This window comes from Chanodichthys erythropterus, chromosome 19, assembly GCF_024489055.1.
Source record: "Chanodichthys erythropterus isolate Z2021 chromosome 19, ASM2448905v1, whole genome shotgun sequence".
Classification (NCBI taxonomy): Eukaryota; Metazoa; Chordata; class Actinopteri; order Cypriniformes; family Xenocyprididae; genus Chanodichthys; species Chanodichthys erythropterus.
This window is the reverse complement of record NC_090239.1, coordinates 37,824,819-37,830,354: the sequence shown is the minus strand read 5'-3', so window position 1 is coordinate 37,830,354 and position 5,536 is coordinate 37,824,819. Positions and strand designations below refer to the sequence as shown.

General features: G+C 40.2%; 1 long non-coding RNA gene across 1 annotated transcript; it reads right to left on the bottom strand.

The window, feature by feature from the left end:
* Positions 1-222: 222 nt before the first annotated feature.
* LOC137008239 (uncharacterized) lies at positions 223-5,113 on the bottom strand. Its single transcript, XR_010892780.1, has 3 exons — positions 4,783-5,113; positions 856-1,138; positions 223-759 (listed from the first exon to the last, which is right to left on the bottom strand). It is a non-coding gene; the product is annotated as an uncharacterized lncRNA (long non-coding RNA).
* Positions 5,114-5,536: the final 423 nt, after the last annotated feature.

Here is a 5,536-nt window from a genome sequence, read left to right as displayed (position 1 = left end):
TTATAAAAAAGTAAACTGAAAAAGAAAATTTCTGATAAAAAATATATTACAGTAAAAAAAACAAAACAAAAAAAAAGGCAAGAAAAATAATTAGGCAGCATCTTGCCACACAGCCGGGTCTGGCCACAACGCCTCGTCAACATCACAGGCAATATCTTCCCTTGCCAGACATCGAGGGAAGAAGCGCCTTGAGTGCCTTATCCATCCCTGAATTGCACCCACATCAATCTCATCACATGCCTCTTCCATGGCCTGCACAAGAGGCATGCGCACAAAGGGCTGCCGGTCGTATACCTTCCACCGCCATGCCGAAAAGAATTCTTCTATGGGGTTCAGAAATGGTGAGTATGGTGGGAGGTATTGCACGAGAAATGTTGGGTGGTCAGCAAACCAGTTTTGGACTGGGGCTGCACGATGAAAGCTCACGTTGTCCCATACTACAACGTACCGGTTTCTTTGATGGTCTGCATCATTCATACGCTCTGGTGGTATGAGAATGTTGTGAAGTCTGTCCAGAAATGTGAGAATATGGGCTGTGTTGTATGGTCCAAGTTTGGCATGACGGTGGAGGACACCATGCATATTGGAGATGGCAGCGCACATTGTGATGTTCCCACCACGTTGGCCAGGAACATTTATAATGGCTCTGTGGCCAATGAGGTTTCTCCCTCTTCTTCTGGTCTTTGCTAGGTTGAACCCAGCCTCATCTATAAAGATGAACTCATGTGGGATTGCATGAGCATCCATTTCCAGTACTCCCTGAAAACAAAGAACAAAAATCACTCAATATGGTGTTATCCAGTACACTGGGAAACAATGTTGTGTGTAGTGTACTGCAGTCAATATAGTACTTACATCCACATATGCTCGTCTGAACTCTTTGTTTCTTTGAGAGTTTCTCTCAAACGGCACCTTATAAAGTTGTTTCATTCTGATTTGGTTTCGCTTGAGAATGCGAGCCAATGTGGACAGACTAACTCGTTGAATGTTGTTGAATAAGGTGTTGTCTTGGATGATGTGGCTTTGAATTTCTCGTAATCTGATTTCATTATTTTCCAAAACCAAGTTTACAATGGCAGCTTCCTGTACCCCGGTGAACATTTGGCCCCTTCCTCCACCATGGTGTCGTCTCTCAGTCCTTTAGAAAAAATAAAATAAAAATATATATAGGGCTTGGACAATGCAGCCTAAATATTTTCCCCCACAGTAGAGTACATTGTACAGGAAACTTGTACAGTTCATGAATGGCTGATGTCATACACTAAGTAAACAGGTGTCACCCAACTGATACACTATGACATGGGGTATACTACATGTGTACTACATGAAATTTTGGTTACATACCTGTTCTCCAGTCTAAAGGTCCGGATGACAGAGGCGACAGTAAAACGGCTCAAGTTTGGCTGCACTCTCTGTCCAGCCTCACGCATTGTCAACCCATGGTTGATGACATGATCTACTAAGGTTGCTCTGATTTCATTTGAAAGTGTTTGTCTTCTTTGGCCATGAACTCCTCTACCTGCTCTACCCCTACCTCTCACTCTTCCTCCCCCTCTTATTCTCAACCTCCCTCTTCCTCTTCCTCTCTCTGCAATGTCTTCCATTGTTGTTGTAAAAAAAAAAAGGTTCTCACCTGTGGTCTTTTCATAGTGCTTACATCCTGATTGAAGTGTTAACAATTAACCACTGAGGTGTTTGGCCAGGTGGCACATGTAATTGGCCAATTAGCTCATGTAGTGTCATTTTGAATGGCAGTGTTTTGAAATGGCAAACATGTGACTTTATGTCAGATTGTTGTGTCTTATGCAGAGAACTGTATTTAGTGAATTTAAAAAGTGCTATTTTGAAATGCAAAATGTGTGTAAAACAGAAAAGGTGTTTAGACTTTTGAAGACTTGAGAAGAAGTTTTGCTCTCTGTGTGTCAGTTTAAATAATTGTGCTGTGCATGTCATTTTAGTGTGTTAGCAATTGGAAAAAACTGTAATATAGCATATAACTCGACTGTGTACACACTTAAATTATCAGATGTTCTTTTGTTTACTCCCACATGATGTCTAGGGATATATACCAGATCCCGTTGCCTCCATTTGTAAATCCTTTGATCCATCTGTAAAAATTTGAATACTATCTTTGTGCATATTGTCCATAGATCTATAATATTCACATATCTGTATTCCCACTGCTGCCTTTTATTATTAGAAGCTCCATGTCCACCTTCGTATTTTCCATTGTCCAAATTGGTTTGTTAAACCACACCACAGTACTAGCAAATTCTTTGTCATATACCCAGGTGCTGGTCATATAATTAGAATATCATCAAAAAGTTGACTTATTTCACTAATTCCATTCAAAAAGTGAAACTTGTATATTATATTCATTCATTACACACAGACTGATATATTTCAAATGTTTATTTCTTTTAATTTTGATGATTATAACTGACAACTAAGGAAAATCCCAAATTCAGTATCTCAGAAAATTAGAATATTACTTAAGACCAATACAAAGAAAGGATTTTTAGAAATCTTGGCCAACTGAAAAGTATGAACATGAAAAGTATGAGCATGTACAGCACTCAATACTTAGGTGGGGCTCCTTTTGCCTGAATTACTGTAATTTTGACTCAGGACACACACTGCTTGTCATTTTCATTTGTATAAAGCTCATGTCGATTTCCTGTACCTGTTTTGAATGTCTTCTAGACGTCCAAGAAAACCCCTAGTCGGACGTTCAAATATTGAACTGCATTATCTACATCCAAGAGGGTCCCTATTCAGACGTTCAGATATTGAAAACGTTTTGCATGTCCACAGACATCCACAAGGGTTCCTGTTCATACGTTCAGATATTGCATGTCCACAGACATCCACAAAGGTCCCTATACAGATGTTCAGATTGACCCAGTTTTGCACGTCCACAGACATCCATAAGGGGTCCTAGTCAGATGTTCAGATATTGAACCAGTTTTGCACATCCATAGACACCAAAAAGGGGTCCTAGTCAGACATTCAGTTTGAACTTGTTTTGCACATCCACAGATGTCCAAAAGGGGTCCTACTCAGAAGTTCAGATTGAACCTGTTTTGTACGTCCATGGATGCCCAAAAAAGGTTCGAAGTCAGACATATAGATATTGAACCAGTTTTGCACATCCACAGATGTCCAAAAGGGGTCCTAGTCAGACATTTAAAGGGATAGTTCACCCAAAAATGAAAATTTGATGTTTATCTGCTTACCCCCAGTGCATTAGTGATGTCTGATCGCGCTCTGTCAACGGCAGTGATGTCTCGCGTATATACCTAAATGAGTGTCAGACATCACTGCCGTTGACAGAGCGCGATCAGACATCACTAAAGGAGTCCTGAACGGAGTTGTATTAGAGGTTAAAATTTATATAAATACTTTTCGGTTTCTCTCACAAACCGATCGTTTCGTGTCTAAGGACATTAATGTGTCGTCACGAGCCGCAAGGTTTCATTTCGATTTGTCTAAGCAAGGTTTATTCACTCTTATAGATGAAGTTCCCATCAACCGCCATTATTTGAATGACAGAGGGCAGCGGTTGCAGTTAAAAATCGTAATTTGTGATCGACTGAAGAAAAAATGTCACCTACATCTTGGATGTGCTGGGGGTAAGCAGATAAACATAAAATTCTCGTTTTTGGGTGAACTATCCCTTTAAATATTGAACCCGTTTAAATATTCACATCCAGCAGACATACAAAAGTGGGTCTGAACTTACGGACGCTATAAAGACATGATCTGAATATCTCCCTGACGTTGCATGTTTGCTTGGGAGGTTTAGATGTTCCAGGCTTATTATAATAATAATAATAATAACAACAACAACAACAACAACAATGCAAATGAACAAACAAGCAAAGATCATACAAAGAGAGCATATCTTAGTTCTGAGAAACACAACAAAACCAACATTACTCACGCATCGAGAAGAAATAAACCAACTTTGGCATCCGTTTTCAGGACTTCCCGCACCTTATGGTCTCTCCAGCACTGGAAAGCTTCTCCGCTATTAATACGGGTCCTATCTCTTGCCTGATCGTAACCCCTGCTTTTAAAGTTATATTCCCCTTGCCTTTTCCTCTTTTGCATTTTCTCTGCCATGTCTCTCTTTCTATAGTTGTTCTGCTAATGTCTGTCTTGTGCACTGAGCTCACTGTTCTTGCCTTATAAGTGTAAGCAAATATTTATTAAAAAAAAATAAATTAAATTAAATAATTGTTCTTTATGACAGCAATCCCTAAATGATTTGAAAATCCTTATCCACTAATAATGAACAAATGGAAAAGTCATGGAAATTCATTAGTCAAATGGTTAAGACTACTGTTAACACATGCACATAAATGTACAGCAGTACAAATCTAGAATAGTATCTGTGACTATGTACCCCACTCCTGAACCAATTTTACAAAGACAATCTGGAATTCAAACAACTATGAAAAGCAAAATAGTGACTACTGCACAGTTGTCAAACAAACACACATACAGATTCAACATTTATCTTCCTTCCTACACCAGTCTCACACTGTTGCTCTTCTGAGCTTTTCCAGGGTATGCCCAGGAGAAGGGGGACTATAAATATTAATGTTACACACTCCTAGCATGTTGTATATGTTGTGATATTTGTTTGAAGCAGATAGTTTGCATGCATCTCTTACAGAGAATAACCAAATAAAATAAAATAAATAGAATAAAATAAAAAAAATAAATAAAAAAAAATTGTGGGATCTATGTGTGACCCACCTTCAGCCATTTCCTCACCTGAGCCATGTCTTCAGTGAGTGCTCTCCAGACTCCTAGTTCTTGACATGACACTGCTCTTCAGTCATACTTTTCAGACATCTCGAACATACTCCAGCACGAGATCTAATCTGACGTGCCTCACTAGAAAAACACATGATCCCTTGTGAGTTTCCTCTTCTCTTGTCAGTATCTCTCACTCTTCTTTGCTGTAGCAGTGTAGCTGTTGTCTAGGAAAGCACAGATCTCCCCGCCACATCACCTCTTTCTCCTCCTCCCTGCTATTACTTTTTCACTCTGTCAAAAATAGAGGTGCACGATCCTCCCTGTCCTACTCTGTTCAGGGAAAGAATGTAAATGTCCACTCATTCCCGCACTCCTACGTTTACCCTTGCGTTCACTGTGTGTAAGCTGGGCTCATCTCCCTGCCTGCCTCTCCCTCCTCTGTGTCCCCTCCTTCCCCTTAACCACCCCTCCCCCTGCCTTACACCTATCCTCTGCCTGTACACACACACACAAGCACACAGTGAATTACATGCTGTGAGCAGGGGATTAAAAGGATAGTAAGGAGAGAGGTCATGTGACTTCATATAGTAATGAGTGTGCTGGTTCTTCCAGCAGCTGTCACACCCCCTCCTCCATGGAGAGATTTGTCACCATTGACAACCAACAGTGTGTATCTACTTGTGTTATCCAGCCATATGTCTCCTGTCGTCATCTTATTGGGCTGACACTAGCCAATCCTGTTCTTTGACTGTCCAAGGACCATGGGAAA